General features: G+C 38.3%; 1 protein-coding gene across 8 annotated transcripts in view; it reads right to left on the bottom strand.

Moving 5' to 3' along the window:
- Window positions 1-20,177, bottom strand: part of MACROD2 (mono-ADP ribosylhydrolase 2) — a 2,054,393-nt gene that overhangs the window by 1,169,336 nt on the left and 864,880 nt on the right. The gene's annotated exons all lie outside the window — the stretch shown is intronic.

Here is a 20,177-nt window from a genome sequence, read left to right as displayed (position 1 = left end):
AATTTTCAAACACTGCGATGATAAAAAGGGGAAGAAAAATTCAGTGAGTGCACAGGGAATGGGATATTTGCAAAAGCATCATTCATTCATGTCTTTACTCATCAAATATTGACAATGTTTGCCATGTTTCAGTGACTGGGCCAAGCTCTGGAAAGTCCATCACAAGTGAGAAGCAAGGCATAACCCTGGCTATGGCAGAATCTCAAAATTTGTGGGATAAGGGCATGACTGCCTGAGCTTGACTCCTTACTTTGACACTTATTAAAGATGGTTCCTGTAGGGATTTGGTCATGTGACTTGACATTTCTGTGCCTCAATTTCCTCTTTTATAAACAGACATAACAAGAGTTAATTGTCTTTTAGAATTGCTGTGAGGATAAAATGCGTGAACATATGCAAATGTTGGCCCATATAAACACTATACAAATAGAAGTCTACTCCTGGGAAATTAGGAGGAGACAGGCCAGGCAAGAGGCAAACCTAGGTAGCAGGGACTTGAATTGGATCAGAATTTCCAGGAACTTCCCCTGGTCCCTTTATTGACTTAGACTTAGAGGGCCCTGGTTCTGGGAAAAGGTGGGGCACATGCATCTCAGCCAGAACTCCTGAAGAATGTTCCACAGTGCTCAAACACAAGTGCAGGACACTGCTCTCTTAATGCCACTGTAGAGTATGGACAAACTTGAGGAGATGCCAAAGCCTGTCAGCATGAAAACCAAGTCAATATATGACCCTCTTCTCACTGCTTGGTTTTCTCAGCTGACTGACAAGAGAGCTACCCCGAAACTTCTTGAAGAGGCCGTGTGTGGGGTGCCAGGCTAGGGAATTTATGAATTACCCCATTCAATTCCAAGCAATAAACCTCAGAGATAAGAACAGTGAGTCTCGTTTTATAGATTCGAAGTCTGAGGCACAGGGAGGTCAAGTGCCTTGTCAGTAAGAAGGTTCACCAGCTTTTATTTTGCCTCTTAGACCTAGAGACCAAGGCTTGTTCTAGGTTTGACCTTTAAGTCAACAGAGGTGGTAGAACTTTGAGTCAAAGTATTTGATATCTAGTATGGTCAAGCCCACAAGAAGAAGGGAATGCATGAAAGAACCCAGGCTGACCGGCTCCAAAACCTATGGATCTGTAATTCCAGCAGGAAGAGAATGGGAGAAGATCCCACTGACAAGGGCCTAGCAGGAATTAATATTTTCCTTTCCATTGCAACATCCTCTCATTCCTGATGAAGAATTGTTAAAAGCAATATGTATTGCACCTCTTCCCTCCTCAGGGTAGGCCACGTAGGCCCTAATTGGGGGATTTGCTTTCAAGGACTCATGCACAGGCATTACACAGGCTAGTGACAAAGGTCTTGAGGAGTCACGCAGCTCTCCAGCCCTCCAGGACCACTCAGGCAGGGATAGGGGCACTGTGATTGCAGCTGCCCACGCTGGGCGGCAGTAGCTCCCAGCAACAAGAGGCCGCTCTGGCCCAGCAAACTCATCCCCTTTGTGGAGGGAGCTGTGTTTGTGTTCTGAGGCCCAAAATCATATACAAAATAATGCATGCCATTCCAAGGCATAAGTTAGACGGTTCCGCCAGTTCTTTTCAGTTTGTCTTTAAAATCTCTGATTATACAACTTTAATTTTTGGCCTCTCCTCATTGGTCATTAGAGGGAGGCTGACTGCAGCTGAAGGGTGTTTTGCCACATAGCTGTAGATGAGCTAAATGCATGAATTCTTCTGAACCTTGAATAGTGCTGAGCAGAGGATTTGGGGACCTGCCCTCTCACTCTTTAGAGAGGTCCCTGTGTTTTAGCCATGTCAGATGCAATTAGGTACAGTTCATCTCTCTTAAGTTCCTCGGGGATTTATTACGTGGGCTCTTGAAGGTTTCCCTTTCAAATGGCCATAGATTTTATATCCAAATCAGTGTGCAGTGATCACTCTCCTCCTAGCTTTAACTCATGGCAATTATGCCTCCATGGAAGTTGAGAATGTAAAGAGTAGAAAAACAAATGCTGCTGTTTGAATTGTCACATGAAATGCAGCAGAAGATAAAATTGATTTTGTAACATATCAGGTGATCAGAGGCTGTGTTGGCAGTGAAGCACCCAGCTTCCATGCTCCCTCTCCCCAAAACCGTGGACATACGTATCTTCTCATGATGGCAACGAGAGACTCACTTCTATCTCAGATCCTGTCATGACACTGAAAATGAATTGATTCTGCATCTCAAGTCAGAGCTGGGCATGATACAATTTGCTGAGATCCATTGCTCTGCTTTCCACCAGTCAACACACAGTTTGTATATTTCTCATCCAAAACGAAAGCACGATGCATACTCTGCTCTCACGAGGCTAAAAAGAGCCAGGGGTTGGATTTGCACAAGTTTAATTCCTACTAAGATTTGCAAAAGATAATTTGAGAAACACATAGACTTTGTAGCTTTGAAGGAACTTAAAAATGACTTTCAACAACCTCTGTCCATTTGTAAACCCAGGTGTATTTAAAATTATTTTCGTAGTTTGTTTTTAATCGTCAGTTTTCATGAAAAGAACCAGATTTCTATGCTCTTTTAAAGCACTAATTTGCTTTAAAAAATAAAAAGAGAGAAGCACAATGACCAATTGTCTTATGAACCAGAGCCATACTCTATATATGCCACCATTAACTCAACAGTTTGTGATGAAAGAATAATGTAACCTCATCATATTCTCTAACAGTGATGAGTCATTTCTCTATGAAAGGACTAACAAAGCAGGCTTATGTCTCATCTTCTCTCAAGCAAGTTTAGCCACATTATTACAGTATTTCACCTCTATAGCCTCTCCATTTTCCTCTGAGTCATTGTTTATCTCTTCCATAATCTAACTGGAAAAAAGTAAGTTAATCTCAAATGTCAAATCTATATGTGTATACCTTTATGTCTGAATTTCAAAACTGACTAATGTCAACATGAGTGAACCAATCTGAACACTCTAAAAGATAGGTCAAATTCATGCTAACTTGGAAGAATACTTTTTAAATATTAACCCAAAGAATTTAGGTATACAGATGACATACATTAAATTTAGTTAATAATCAACTCATTCTTTTTCTGTCCACGTAAACATGAATCAGAATGGGTTGTTAGTGAATGTAAACAACAAAACTATTCACCTACTTATTAATTTATTCAGTGTGTATTTGCTGAACCTGTACTGTGTACAAGGTTTTAATTATGCAATGCATAAGGGTGAAGATAAAAAATACGGAGCTCACAGTCCATTTGTCAGTACAACAGAGACGAGTAAGGTGAAAACCACAGAAGCACAAAATAGTGTTATGTGATAATCAGAGAGAAGAGATTACATCTGGTTGAAGCATGCAGGAAGTAATTAGAAAGGGTCATTTAATGAAGGTGGGGTATTAAAGATGGAAAGAATAGGTACTCCAAGTAGAAAGACAAAGGTATCAGGGCAAAGAGCTAGAGATAAGAAAGCCTGGGCAGCATAATAGAAGCAGCCCATTTCAGATGGGCCTTTGAACTGGAAGAGTATAATTTGAGCCTGGAAGGGCAGGTTGAGTTTAGACCATGGAGAACCTTGAAAACTAAATTAAAATTCTGCTGGTTAATAACTAGGATAGATCATATTATCAACTCGGCCAGTAAACTATTTAAAAAATAAAAGAATTCGTCCAATAAATTATTAGGTAGAATTGAAAATGTTCTTTTGACTATTTCAAATATTTTTGCTTTTGTGTTTTAACTAATTTAAGCAAATGATATGTGTTCATGGTTGTATGCTCTATGGTCTCCTATCCTGAGTCTATCTCTATTTTGTAATGTTTCTCTATATAACATTTATTACTTCTCATCAAATGACTAATAATACTTATAGTTTTACTTTAAAGGCATCTGACATCAAACAATACATAAAAGAGAGGACATAGACTCCCTAACAAAAAAATATGAATGTGCCCCAAGTAATCATGCTTTGACACTCTTGCTGTAGTCTTTCATGGAGATGTAGCATTGCCAGTAAATCTTATGCAAGGCCTCAGATTCTACCTTTGCGTACAAATGCCATACAGGCCAAGTAATATTTTTAGGGTTTAAGGATGTTCTCTTTCTTCCCTTCTTCAGACTAAGGAATGTAAAATGGCAAACCCTCTCAATGCTTACGCACATTTGGCTCTGAGGCAAGTTGAAAGCAAGATGCTTAGACTATTTACCATTTTACTTCACAAAGGAATTCTCTTTGATGAATGAATGATCTTTGCAAAATTACACTTACAGGTATGTTTATAAAGTTGTGTACAAAAGAAGAGCCAGTGTAACTATTCTAAAAAATTGAGGAAAAGGCACTCTTCCCTAACTCCTTCTATGAAGCCAGCATCACTCTGATACCAAATTCTGGCAAAGACACAGTGAGAAAAGAAAACGACAAGCCAATATCCCTGATGAACGTAGACAGAAAAATCCTCATCAAAATGCTAGCAAACCGAATCCAGCAGCATACAGAAAAGTTAATTCACCATGATCAAATAGGCTTTATTCCAGGGAGGAAAGGGTGGTACAACATATGCAAATGAATAAATGTGATTCACCACACAAACAGAACTAAAAACAAAAACCATATGATCCTCTCAATAGATGCAAAAATAGCTTTCAATAGAATCCAACATCCCTTCACGATAAAAAAACAAAACAAAACAAAAAAACCTCAAGAAACTAGGCATTGAAGGAACATACCCCAAAATAACAAGAGCCATCTATGACAAACCCACAGCCAATGTCACACTAAATGGGCAAAAGCTGGAAGCATTCCCCTTAAGAAGAGGAACAAGACAAGGATGCCCTCTCTCACCACTCCTATTCAACATAGTATTGAAAGTCCTAGCCAGAGCTATCAGGGAAGAGAAAGAAATAAAAGGCATCCAAATAGGAAAAAAAAGTCAAAATGTCTCTCTTCACTGATGTAAGATTCTATACCTAGAAAACACTAAAAACACCACCAAAAGTCTCCTAGAATTGAACAATGACTTTAGCAAAGTTTCAGGATATAAAATCAATGCACAAAAATCAGTAGCATTTCTACACACTAATAATATTCAACCTGAGAGCCAAATCAAGAATGTAATCCTACTTAAAATAGCCACCTGAAAAATAAAATGCCTAGGAAAATAGCTAAGCAAAACGTGAAAGATCCCTACAAGAAGAACTACAAAAGCCTGCTGAAAGTAATCATAGATGACACAAACAGATGGAAAAACATTCCATGCTCACGGATTGGAAGAGTACATACCCTTAAAATGGCCATTCTGCCTAAACACAGTCACTGCTATTCCTAACAAATTATCAACATCATTTTTCACAGAATTAGAAAAAATGATTCTAAAATTCTTACGAAACAAAAAAGGAGCCTGAATAGCCAAAGCAATCCTAAGCAAAAAGAACAAAGCCAGAGGCATCACATTACCTGACTTTTAAGTATATTGTAAGACCGCAGTAACCAAAACAGCATGGTACTGGTACAAAAACAGATGCATAGGCCAATGAAACAAAATAGACAACCCAGAAATACAGCCACACACCTACAACCATTTGACATACAACAAAGTTGACAAAAACCATTAAGAGAAAGGACTCCCTACCGAATAAATGGTGCTGGGATAAGTGGCTAGCCATATGCACAAGAATGAAACTAGACTCCCACCTTTCATCATATACAAAAATTAACTCAAGATGGATTAAAGATTTAAGTGTAAGACCTCAAACTATAAGTCCTAGAAGAAAACCTTGGTAATACCATTCTGAATATTGGTTTTGGCAAAGAATTCATGACTAAGTCCTCAAAAGCAATTGCTACTAAAACAAAAATTGACAAGTGGGACCTAATTAAACTAAAGACCTCTGCACAGCAAAAGAGGCTATCAACAGAGTAAACAGACAACCTACAGAATGGGAGAAAATATTCACAAAGTATGCATTAAACAAAAACTTAATATCCACAATCTATAAGTAACTTAAACAACTGAACAGGCAAAAAACAACCCTATTAAAAAGTGAAACGAGGACATGAACAGACATTTCTCAAAAGAGGACATACAAGCAGCCAAAAAATATGAAAAAAGATCACCCTCACTAATTATTACAGAAATGCAAATCAAAACCACAGTGAGATACCATTTTACACCAGTCAGAATGACTATTACTAAAATGTCAAAACAGAACAGAAGTTAGTGAGGCTGTGGAGAAAAGAGAATGCTTATACTTTGTTGGTGGGAGTGTAAATTAGTTCAATTTCTAAACTGTAGAAAGCAGTTTAAAAATTTCTCACAGAATTTAAAACAGAACTACAATTTGACCCAGCAATCCCAATACTGGATATATAACCAGAGGACAATAATTGTTATACCAAAAAGTTCACCATAGCTCTATTCACAATAGCAAAGACATGGAATCAATCTAGGTGGCCATCAATAGATGACTGAATAAACAAAACGTGGTAAATATACGTCATGGAATACTATACCTCCATGAAAAAGAATAAAATTATATCCTTTTTAGCAACATGGATGCAACTAGAGGTCATTATCCTAAGTGAATGAACACAAGAACAGAAAACAAAATACTGCATGTTCCAACTTATAAGTGTGAGCCAAACACTGGGCACACATGGACATAAAGATGGAAATAATAGACATTGGGACCACTAGAGAGGGGAGAAAAAGAAGAGTAAAGGCTGAAAAACTACCTATTGGGTACTAAGCTCACTACTTGGGTGATGGGATAATTTGTACCCCAAACCTCAGCATCACACAATATGCCCATGTAATGAACCCCCCAAATCTAAAATAAAAGTTGAAATTATTTTTAAAAAGAATCAAAATACTTAAATGCTTTCCAGTAAGAGGAACTTTGAGAAAATAAAGTGGATGCATAAACTTTTGATGAACAAATTCCCAAATAGTCTTTTTTGAGACAGAGTCTCACTCTGTCCCCCAGACTAGAAGGCTGGAGTGCAGTGGCACAGTCTCGGCTCACTGCAACTTCTACCTCCTGGGTTAAAGCTATTCTCCTGCCACAGCCTCCCAAGTAGTTGGAACTACAGGCACGTGCCACCACGTCTGGCTAATTTTTGTATTTTTAGTAGAGATGGGGTTTGACTATGTTGGCCAGGCTGGTCTCGAACTCCTGACCTCGTGATCCGCCCACCTCAGCCTCCCAAAGTGCTAGGATTACAGGCATGAGCCACTGCGCCTAGCCCAAATAGTCTTTTCTAAATTGAAACCATCAACACACAAAGTCAATATATCTCTTTTCTCTAAAAATTCAGTGTTATCACAAGAAATATAAAACTTTGGCCAGGCGCAGCGGCTCATGTCTGCAATCCCAGCATTTTGGGAGGCCAAGGCAGGCAGATCACATGAGGCCAGGAGTTTGAGACCAGCCTGGTCAACATGGTGAAACCCTGTCTCTACTAAAAATACAAAAATTAGCCAGGGGTTGTGGTGCACACCTGTAATCCCAGCTACTCAGAAGGCTGAGGCATGAGGATCATCTGAACCCAGGAGGTGGAGGCTGCAGTGAGCCAAGATTGCACCACTGCACTCCAGCCTGGGAAACAGAGTGAGACTCTGTCTCAAACATAAATAAATAAATAAATAAATAAATAAATAAATAAATAAATACAACCTTTTTTGTTCATGTTATTGGACCATGTGCAAATTCCTTGTTCTGTGCCAGAACTTCTGTCATTTCTGTGCTTATACCTTGTGATAGTTCACAATGATGATAACCTGAAGCAAAATTATTTCCATCTTGCTCAATGCTTGCTTATTCTAATATAAATAAAATGTTCAATGATGACCTATAAAGTTTGTTTGTGAATTTAGTAATCCAATGAAATTCACCTTTTCTCCCTTGGTAGCTTTGATTTTTTTTTTTTTTTCTTACCAGACCTCACCATCAGTTCAAGTTGCCTGCAGTTTACAAAAAGAGGAACAAATACACTCTTAAAAAAGGACAGCACCTCTATAAATAAATAAATAAATAAATAAATAAATAAATCTCCATTTGATACTGCCTTCCTGAGACTCTCAAGTCACAGATATTTCTTTACTGGTTCTGTGATTTTTGTACAATTATTTTTTTTAAAATTATGCAAATGTTATGAAAGAAATCTTTCTTACCAAAAGAAAATTAAACAAAGCTGTTTCAATACTTACTTTAAAAACACAGATATAAATATATTCTCCTAATAAGTGTTAGAGATAGGCAAGCTTAAAGCAATATTATTATTTGGCCTAACATGTCTTTACTTTTAACAGATTGCATTCAATTCCAGAAGTTTCTAAACAAATTAGGGTTGACTCAATTGAACACAAAATTAAAATAGTTCTTATCTGTTAAAGTACCAACATCAATCAATGTTTAATATGATATCCTGAATAAATTTGTATTTTATTATTTTATTTTTATTTACTTATTTATTTTGAGACAGAGTTTTGTTCTTGGTGCCCAGGCTGGAGTGCAATGGCGCAGTCTCAGCTCACTGCAACCCCTGCCTCCTGGGTTCAAGCGATTCTCCTGCATCAGCCTCCTGAGTAGCTGGGATTAGAGAGGCCCGCCACCACACCTGGCTAATTTTTGTATTTTTAGTAGGGACAGGGTTTATGTTAGCCAGGCTGGTCTTGAACTGCTGACCTCAGGTGATCTGCCTGTCTCGGCTTCCCAAAGTGCTGAGATTACAGGTGTGAGCCATTGCACCCGGCCCTGAATAAATTTTTAGAAACAACTGATTTATTTACATGTTTATGCATTAATGAGATTTTCCACCTCAAATCCCATCATCTGAGTCTGGAGCATTCCATTTTCATTTCAATTCTCAATAAACAAATGAAGGGCAATTTATAAAGGCCTACACAGAGCCTCAAAGATCAAGCTACATCTAGCAAAAGTGGACTTAAAACACATGTAAACCCAGTGATGTATCCAAGTGACTGTAGTTGCAGACAGACAATATTCTAAAAAGAAACCTAATAAAAGAAAATGAAATTTATCTGAGGGGTTCTTACGAGTAGAAAGTCATAATAATAAATGTAAGTATAATACCAGGAAGACTCAATAAGTTAAGATGATAAAAACATGTATTGAACTTTTACTACATTCTGTGCATGCGTTGAGCACATTTGATATATTAACTTATTTCCAAATATGCTACCCTTTCTTAGAGTTTTTGTGATATTGTCAGGCTTTGTGTTCCCACCTAAATCTCATCTTGAATTGTAATCTCCATATTCTTCATGTGTCAAGGGGGAGACCAGGTTGAGGTAACTGAATCTTGGGGGCAGTTTCCCCTATGCTGTTCTCATGATAGTGAGTGAGTTCTCGGGAGATCTGATAGCTTCATAAGTGTTTGGTAGTTCCTCCTGCATTCATTCTCCTTCCTGCTGCCTTGTAAAGAAGGTGCCTTGCTTCGCCTTCCCCTTCAGCCATGATTGTAAGTTTCCTGAGGCCTCCCCAGCCATACTGAACTGTGAGTCAGTTAAACCCCTTTCCTTTATAAATTACCCAGTTCTCGGACAGTTCTTTACCGCAGTGTGAAAACAAACTAATTCACTTAGTGATGATAATAATAATGATAATGGCAAATATTCCTATATTTTTTGCTAATTTTCAGGTATTACACTAAACCATTTTACTTGTGTCAAATCTAAAATCCTCAAAATTATCCTATAAGATGCACTTACCCTCATTTTACAGATCTAGAAACTTAGAAGCAAAGACGTTTAATAAAATACCAAAAGCTATTTATACCACTAGCCATTTTCCCCTCGTGAATGATGACTCTCTGATTACTGAAATGGTAGAAGGGCAACTTGGATCCCTGTCAGACATCATGTGAGAGAAACTGTCTAGCTGTTTACCCTTTTTTTCCCTCCTGAGCACATAGCTAATTTTCCTAGCCTCCTCTGCAATTAGAAGGGGTCATATGACCAAAACTCGGCAATTGCAATGTGGGAAAAAGTGACAAGTGCCACTCTGAGGTTTAGCCCATAAAAATTTGCCATAAAATCCTCCACTCTCCCTCTTTCCCTTTCTGCCAACTAGTGTCAATGCTCACAACAACTGCAGAAACCATGAGTTGAAAATGGCAGAGTGGAGAGTTCTGTAGATGTCTATCAGGTTCATTTGATCCAGTAATGAGTTCAGATCTGAATATCTTTGTTAATTTTGTCTCAGTGATCTGTCGAATATCGTCAGTGGAGTGCTAAAGTCTCACAATATTACTGTGTGGGAGTCTAAGTATCTCTGTGGTCTCTAAGAACTTGCTTTATGAATCTGGGTGCTACTGTGTTGGGTGCATATATATTTAGCATAGTTAGATCTTCTTCCTGAATTGAACCCTTTACCATTATGTAATGCCCTTCTTGGTCTTTTTAAATCTTTGTTGGTTTAAAGTCCATTTTGTCAGAAACTGGGATTATAACTCCAGCTTTTTTCTGTTTTCCATTTGCTTGGTAGATTTTTCTCCATCCTTTTATTTTGAACCCGTTTGTGTCACTGCATGTGAGATGGGTCTCTTGAAGATAGCATATCTATGATCTTTCTTTATCCAGATTGACACTCTGTGGCTTTTCATTGGGGTATTTAGCCCATTTATATTCAAGGTTAGTATTCACATGTATATATTTGATCCTGTCATTATGCTGTTAGCTGGTTATTTTTCAGACTTGTTTATGTGGTCACTTTATTATGTCACTGGCCTGTGTACTTCAGTGTGTTTTTGTAATGGCTAATAATAGTCTTTCCTTTCCGTATTTAGTGCTTCCTTCAGGAGCTCCTGTAAGGTAGGTCTGGTGACACTGAATTCCCTTAGCATTTACTTGTCTGAAAAGGATCTTACTTCTCCTTCAATTATGAAGTTTACTTTGGCCATATATGAAATCCTGGGTTGGAATTTCTTTTATTTAAGAATGTTAAATATTGGCCCTCAATCTCTTCTGGCTTGTATGCTGAGTTTCAGCCGAGTGGTCCACTGTTAGTCAAATGGGCTTCCCTTTATAGGTGACCTAACCTTTCTCTTTAGCTGCCTTTAACATTTTTTTTCTTTCATTTCTGCCTTGGAGAAGCTGATGATTATGTGTCTTGGAGATGATGTTCTTGTGAAGTATCTTACTGGGGTTCTCCGCATTTCCTGAATTTGTTGGCCTTCCTAGCTAGGTTGGGGAAATTCTCATGGTTGATATATTGAAATATGTTTTCCAAGTTGGTTCCATTCCCCCTATCTCTTTCAAGTATACCAGTACCATTCAGGACATAGGAATGGGCAAAGATTTCATGATGAAGACACTAAAAGCAATTACAACAAAAGCAAAAATTGACAAATGGGATCTAATTAAACTAAAGAGCTTCTGCACAGCAAAGGAATCTATCAACAAAGTGAACAGACAACCTACAGTATGGGAGGACATTTTTGCTAACTATGCATCTCACAAAGGTCTAATATCCAGCATCTATAAGGAACTTAAACACATTTACAAGAAATAAATGAAACAACCCCATTAAAAAGTGGGCAAGGACATGAACAGACACTTTTCAAAAGAAGGCATACACGTGGCCAGCAATCATATGAAAAAAACCTCAACATCACTGATCATTATGGAAATGCAAATTAAAACCACAATAAGATACATCTCATGCAAGTCAGGATGGACATTATTAAAAAGTCAAAAAAAAATAGGTCCTGGTGAGGTTGAGGAGAAAAAGGAAGACTTGTACACTGTTAGTGGAAGTGTAAATTAGTTCAACCACTGTGGAAGACAGAGTGGGGATTCCTCGAAGACTTAAAGACAGAAATTCCCTTTGACTCAGCAGTGCTATTACTGGTTATATACCCAAAGGAATACAAATCATTCTATCATAAAGACACATGCATGCATATGTTCATTGCAGCACTATTCATGATAGCAAAGATACAGAATCAACCTAGATACCCATCAATGATAGACTGGATAATGTGTCATATATACACCATGAAATACTATGCAGCCATAAAGAAATGAGACCATTTTCTTTGCAGAGACATGGATGGAGCTGGAGGCCATTATCCTTAGCAAACTAACACAGGAACAGAAAATAAATACCACATATTCTCACTTACAAGTGGGAGCTAAATGATGAGAATACATGGACACAAAGAGAGAAACAACACACACTGTGGCATATCGGAGGGTAGAGTGTGAGAAGAGAAAGAGATCAGGAAAAATCACCAATGGGCACTAGGCTTAATACCTGGGTGACAAAATAATCTGTACAGCAAACTCCCAAGATACAAGTCTACCTATATGACAAACTTGCACATGTACCCCTGAACTAAAATAAAAGCTTAAAAAATAGCAGAGCCTCCATGAGCCCTGGTTCCTGAATGGTTGTATGGTGCAGTTACTGCCATCTTCCCAGCTGCTCTTTAAATTTGAGGTGAACAAGACATAAAATCTCATTGTATTAAGCTATTGAGATTTTAGTGTTTATCTATTATAGCATGTAGCATTTACTTTAACTAATAATGGCTGCTCTCTACAATTTAGATATTTATGCAAATGGCAGATACTACTTTACCAACAATGAAGAATCCAATTTCTTCAAATTATTCCTTGTTGAGCAAAGGGGTTTGCTTTCCCATCTAGCTGTAGCAGTCAGATCCCCTTAAATGCTTATTTACCATTTTAAATTTCATCAACAAGAAGATTTATGCAAGGTAAAGAAAGAGGGAGAGAGGTTGACAGCAACCCATTGCTCCTGTGCAGGAATAGGCAGAGCCACGGCTTTGGTGAAAATCACCTTTCACAGCACTGCAGGAAGCCTGGACATCACTAATGATTTTGTGGGTTTCCTACACTTTCCAGGGTCTCTGAAAGCTAATGACGGCTTTCCTTGAGCTTTGATCCTCTAACACTTCCAACAGTTTTAGAAATACTTCATTGATATATAAAACCCCTTCCAACTTAAACTCTACAGAAGTTTCTGTTTCTCTGATGAAACTCTAAAGGATACAAAAGAATGTTCTTCTCAAGGCAACCAATCTTTGGTTACTGCCATTCAAATTATTGTTTCTACTCCAGCACATATTTTCTCCAAAGGTGGCAGTCAAATGCATCTCAGACTATAAATATACATGTATGAAAATCTCACTCAACAACAACCATCAACACAGGACTGGCTTCACGGGTATGTGACCTGTGCTATTGCACAGGACCTGTGCTTAGAAAGGGCCACACATGGTTTGGTGCTCTGTTGTGACCTTTTAGTGCTCTGTTGTGATCTTTTGGAGTTCCTGATAATTTGTGAACAAGGGCCCCACATTTTAATTTTGCACTGTGCCCTCCAGCTTACATAGCTGGTCCTGTATCAATGATAGTCCTTGACCAAGAACCACAGGAGAGATATGCAAAGAAAGATATCCAGGTGCTTTAACATATTTTGCTTCTCCAGTTCAATATGGCAATACATACAGTCTCATTCTGCACCTACTTTCGACATACCAATACCACCCACACACTGCCTGTAACCATGATGTTTACTTTATTGAGTTGAGGAGGAACTATCAGAATGTGATCTGTAATATGTTGAAAGGAAAACACAGCAATTTCAAATTTTCTGATGGTACTGAGGATCCATTTGTGAAAGTAAAGACATTTGCATTTGGGAAAAGGGAAAACATCTTAATGATTCTAGTCCAGTATGCAAAGTTGGGCCCTAGACTCTAGGCTGGAATAGAATTTGAAAGCTCAAGTCATCTGCTTAATAAAATAACAAGGACTTTGTTATTGTAGTGGCCAATAGTATGGAACTAGAATCGGGAACAGGAGACATGGGAGGCCAGGCATGGTGGCTCATGTCTGTAATCCCAGCACTTTGGGAGGCCAAGGTGAGAGAATCACTTGAGCTCCAGAGTTTGAGATTCTGTCTCAACAAAAAATAAGAAACATTAGCCAGGTCTGGTGGCACACACCTGCAGTCCCAGCTACTCAAAAGGCTGAGGCAGGAGGATCCCTTGAACCAAGGAGTTCAAGGCTGCAGTGAACCATGACTGCACCACTGTATTCCAGCCTGGGCAATAAAGAGAGATCTTGTCTCTTAAAAAAAAAAAAAAGAAAAAAAAGAAAAAGATATGGGAGAGAGATGGAACCCTATCAACATGGTTGGGTTTGGGGGCCTAATAAAGTATAAGGTCAGCGATAATGTCCTTTTGGCAGAGAATGGCTAATATGTTTCTAGGAATAATGCTTTTATATTAAAATATAATGTGTTTCCTGTTTTATATTTAGATGACAGCAACAAATTCTTCACTCTATTGCCCTCTCCTTCACTGAACTTTGAGGAAAAATCAATTGTGATTGAGGTATAAGCCTTAGGGGTGTCTTAAAGGCAGATGGTGCAAGATAGGGCAGAAAGTGACCATCGGTCATTAAAGATGAGACTGTGAGCAGGAATTTGGAGAAAGAGGTGACACCACAATATCAGACTTTTTAGACACCTTGGAAATGTCAAGTACAATCCAGGACCTCCCATAGTGCACTGTGTGGAGGCTTAAGCCATTCCATTTGTCTAGAAAGGACAATGGTGGCCTCAGAATCCAGGGGGACTTGGAGACAACCAAAATACACCAATATATCCTAGAAATGTAATTACCGCTGGAAGTAACAAGAAATGAATACACAAAAGAAATCAACATGGCAGATGTAGATAGAAGGCTGGTCAAGGTTAAGGTGTGAAGTCACCTGTTAAATAGGAATCCATGCAGAATTCAAAATCCCATCGCTTATAGCAACTTTCCTGTGTCTAGGAATAATGTTTATTAGAATCCAGACTCTTTCATAGGCATGAAACTCACTTTCCAAGTGTACTAGAAAAAAAATTCAACTGAAACAACATTTACACTTCAAAGAGAATGTCACCTGGCATATTTGCAGTTCCTCAGCCAGAAACAAAAGCATCAATTTACAGGCCAATCCACACTGCCAGTATCAAGGTTCAAAATCTACAGTGAGTATGTTCTCATATGAATTACACCCAAATAAAAAGTTTTTTCTCCCCCAAAGAAAATAATACCACATACTTATTCCTACTATTTACAAAGCAGCTATCAAAATTATGCCTTCTTTCATCAGGTTTCTCCAGGAACTCAGTATTTACTTAGAAGTAGAATGGGGCTTTTTAGAAAAGCATCAAGTAGGGCCACCTAAACACGATCCTTGAGGAATGCACACAATGACAAAAGTCAGATTGCTCTCAGTTATGTAACATTGACAGCTTCCACATCACAGAGCTCTGAAATTACAGGCAAGGGGGGAAAATTACTGTTAGACAAAGATAATATCGTTTGAAAGATGGTACTTTTATTCTTTAAAATCAAATAGCTTTGATTTAACCACTTTTCAGATTTATTCTTCTTGACAAGTTTGCATTAACACCTTAACCTAAAGCAAATGCATATTTATCCAACTTACATTCTATGTACAAAATTGCTTACTCCCCGGATAAACACTCAGGCATGCCTTGCTACCCACATTCAAAAACTAGAATTGTTACTCCTGCACGTGTATATCATTGAAAAGCAAACACTGAAAAGCTCACTCTTTACCTGCAAGCCTAAAATTAAAAAGCCCAACATGTAATAGTAGTGGGGATTGTATTGTTCCTGAAAGATACCTCTGCAGCATTGTAGATTAATTGTTGTTCTCCTGGACAATTTTATGCTCAGGCCAACTTAATAAATTTGAACATATCATCTACTAAATTATGAATCACCAAGAAGACCTACTCACCCAGAAATTGCTCTGTTGTTTCCACTGCAACTTAAAAAAATCATCATCTATAGAATTGAGAAGATTAAATTACCTAAATTTTAATTTCAGTGAGCAATGGAGTGTGTCTACCTGCTGGACCCTCTGCCAACTGACAGACAAAAGGCTGAAGGGAGTGCACTTTGGATGCTATCAATTAACTAAAGGTGGTTCATTAATCTTTAGTGTCAACACCTGAGTTTTGCTCTGATAGCTCCTACAGTATGCAGCTGGTTGCTGGTATTTCAAACCACGACACATCCAGTTAAGTTCACCTTGTGGAAGGATAACTTAAGTTTTTCCTGGTTAATTTTGAGTCAAAAAATAGCTAATTGTATGCATAACTATGGAGAGAAAGTTGCTATGTTCACTTATTTGTTCATTCATTTATTCATTTCATATATAGTCATTTTGTACCTATTATTTGCCAGGAATCCTACACAAAGATTAATCAAACTGCATTAAAGGGGAGTCAGACATTATGAAGCTATTTTTGGAACTTGACCTCTATACATACTCTAAGAGAGGTTGAACTTTAAAAGAGAAAATTATGGCTGCCTTCCAGTTCCTTAGAAAATGAAAGTTGCAAGCACATCTTTTTGAGAACTTGCTACAAATCACTTAGTGTTTGAAGAAAAAGCAATGCCATATAAATCAAGGCAGAACCTAGGCTTGCATTCTCATCACAGGATAATCTTTAGTCAAATAGAATTGGCAAAAGAAGCTTTATTTCAGGTGAGCAATAAAGAAAGAGTTGAACTAAGAGCATATGACACACAGATGCAAATCCAAATCTGGCATATAATACATTTAAGGGTACATTTATTATTATCATAGTAGTAGTAATTAAGTTTTAAAATAGTGATTATTAAAAGAGGATTTGAAACAAATATTGCGGAGACAATAAATTCTGAAAAGCCATCAATTCATGGAGCTGGTTGTTTGTTATTCCACTAGAATAACGAACTCCGGGAAACGTTTGGTATTTAAACGGAAATTTCATTAATCAGGGTTCAACCAGGAGAACACAAACCAATGAGTAACTTAAGTCAAGGGAATTTAACACAGGGTGTTGGTTTATAGGTAATAGGAGAGAAAAAAAAAAAAAAAGCCAAATAAGTAGCAGTGAGTCAACCTAGGGATTACCAAAGGCAGGAAACCACAAAGGGCACACAAAAGAGGTAGCATCACCAGAGCACAGGGACCAGGGTTACATGGAGTAAGCTGGAACCTTGGTAGGCTTCTCTGGCAGGAGATAGCATCATGGAGGCAGAGACGTTGCCAAGGCAGATATTCCCTGGCTTCTCCTTTCTTCTGCCCTCTAATCTCCTGACAATGCCTACCATTGACCCAACTGTTAGCCGTCAGACATGGGAGGCTGGGAAATGCAGCCTGTGGGAGGTATGTTCCCCTGTGATACAGCATAGTAGGGGAAAGACAAGAATGGACACAAACCAAACAGGCCCAGGACCAGCACTGTAGTGATCAGCCACTTCTGCCTACGTATATATGAGCAATTTGTCAAGCTTGGAAGCTCCTATATTATGTGACTCTGGAGTCACCATGAAATTCAACATCAACTGAAAGCATCACTTAATTCCTATATACCCTAAGCCCTTGTGATTTAACATTCTCATAGGGAACTTATAAGACTTACATTGACACTGATAGTACAGGTCTAGAAACCTTCTTAACATACTACTGTTTTTTTTAAAGCAAACTGGGATGTTAGATCTAAACATCCATTAGCAGAAAAAGGTAACCTTCAGAGCCACTGCTTTCTCAGTTATCTTTAGAAGCACTAAAATTCCTCCAGCTGGCGTATTCTCATGGAGCTGGCCTACAAGTGTTTATAAGTCTTTTTATTCTAAAGACAAGGTCCCTCGGTTCAACACTCACTATTTCTCTATAGGGACAAGAAATTTGTTCGCACAGTATTAGTTATCTAACAACTATGTTTTTATAGAAAGCAAAATTTAATAGTAGATTTGCCTGGCTTCAGAAGATATTATTACCCTATATGTTCAAAATGAATAAAAACATTGAAATCTTAAAATTAAAGTTTCACAGTACAAAAAAATTTACTGATTTATAAATCCATATAAAGCTATCATAGGACTTGTAACTGCATGAAGTTACATGGAGAGATAGCCCTCTCCAAAGGGCACAACTGAAGGATACACAAACAGATATTATTTGGTAAAAGACAAAAGTCAGATTGCTTTCTCTGGAGAAAGACAAAAGTCAGATTCTCTGGACAAAAATGTCTTTACTATAGGACTTCTCATAGCATTTTCATACCAATAATCATGTCTTAGGCAGCAAGAAAAGGACATGTTATTTAGTATTCATAAAACATATTTTAAAATGGAAACTTTTTTAATTTTGCAGGACACATAGAGAGTGTTCTCATCCACATTTTAGAAAATGGAAGCCTAAGGGAAAAGAAAGAAATGATCTATACTCAGGAAATAGCCTACATCATGTAGTATGGCCCCACTTCTCCTGACCATAAAAATCACCTAGCAACTTATTAAAAACACAGATTTGAGGGAAGAATATGGCAAACTTCATTGTAAGCCAATGCACTAGTCAAGTTTAACAATGGAGAAGTGAGTTTAGAGTTTGTAAGTGGGTTAACCAAGGTCTGAATCCTGGCTTGGCCGCTTTCTAGCTACATGATTTTGGACAAGTTTCTTAAACTCTTACAGCCTTTGTTTTTTCATCTATCATATGAAGATAATAATAGTTCCTCTTTAATAGGATTGATGTGAGGATAAAATGGATGTAAAGCTCTTAGCAATAGTGGCTGACAAATGTTATTAATAGAATCTCCACGCATGATATTAATGTTATATATATTAAGCCAGATATGTCTTTTTTCTTCTTTACAATTTGGAAACTCACATTTATGTAACTATATTTTTCTGGAAATCTCTATCCACATCCAAAGACTTTCACTTCCTGTTCAATATGCTTTTATATTGTTACAGTTGGTCAAACTATATTTGTGATACATGTTTTTAAGTTAAATTATTCAATTAGAAGCATTTGATATAAAATAGTCATGTTCACAACACCTGTAAGAATCGTTCCTTTATTCCTCACCCCTGCCCTCCTTTACCCCTTGGAGCTTTACAGAGGCACTGGAAGTGGCCTGTATCCGTGTGATGGGGGAGAAAATCAGAAAGGACAAGAAATCTACAATGTAAAATGTGCCCATAGATATAACCGCTGCCTGTGCAATGAGCCCACAGATACGTGCATTGGCAAAACTGCAAGTGCAGTTTATGAAAAGTTGCTGCCCTTCAGGGATCTCGTTTTTCTTCCTACAGTTGTCTAGTGAAATGAGAGGCTTAGGGTGAAAGAAACTGGGAAAGAACCCGTGCGTGATTTGCTTCTGCTTTACTGATCTCATTTGAAGCCAACCCTTGGAGAATGGCTAGTGAATACTAATAATACCTTATTAGAAACTAAGAGGGGCTTCATGCAAGGTGAACCTAAATGTGTAGTCACTGCCCATCTTCTGTGTGAAAGGAGGAAGCCGTGGCATCCACATCAGCATTTTTGTATTACTATTTAACTAAAAGTTTGGCTCCCATATAGGAATGTACAGCTCATTGTTCAAAATCCCTCACTACAGTAGGTATGCCAACTCAACTTCTGCTCTCTTCTCTGAAAATTCTGTGCCCATTAGGAAAGACTGGGTTTCCTGTTAGACAAAAGGCAAGGGCCAGCTCAGGTGGAACTCACTGCTTTGGTCTTCATCCTCTCTATTAAAAAAAAAAAAAAAAAAAAAAATTATATATATATATATCCTCCAATGTCCTATTTCACTTTGGAAGTCTGCATTCCACAGCCCCCACAAGCATTGCAGAGCATAATACCACAAGTATGTACATCCCAGTGGACCTTGGGGTCCTGCTTGGCCAGCAGCAGGAGAGCCACTGATATTAAGAAGGAACGTTGTCAAGAGGTGCCAGATGGGATTAGCCCTTCGGGAGGTCATTCCACCTAAAGGTGCCCAGCTCAATGCCAAGACAGCATGAGTGAGTTACGTTAATGAGAAAGTGCCAGTCTGCCCTTCCTTCTAATTCCTGGGGTTGTGTGTGGGAGGGACAGAGGCTGTTTGTGGGGTTTATTGTGAGCTCTGTGCTGGTTATTCACCCATTTTCCCCACTACATAGACCACAGGAGGTTGATCCATGCAGAGTGCATTCCCCCAGCTCCCTCATAGTCTGGCTTCTAATTGGAGGCATCAGCAGGATATCAGAGAGTAGGAGAGGCAGGTCAGGGTATTTCTTTCCTGTTTGTTCCTAGCTTTGCCACTGTCTCTTAGTCAGTGACTGTGTCT

The sequence above is a fragment of the Pan paniscus genome, chromosome 21 (assembly GCF_029289425.2).
Source record: "Pan paniscus chromosome 21, NHGRI_mPanPan1-v2.0_pri, whole genome shotgun sequence".
Lineage (NCBI taxonomy): Eukaryota > Metazoa > Chordata > Mammalia > Primates > Hominidae > Pan > Pan paniscus.
This window is presented reverse-complemented; position numbering and strand designations above follow the sequence as displayed.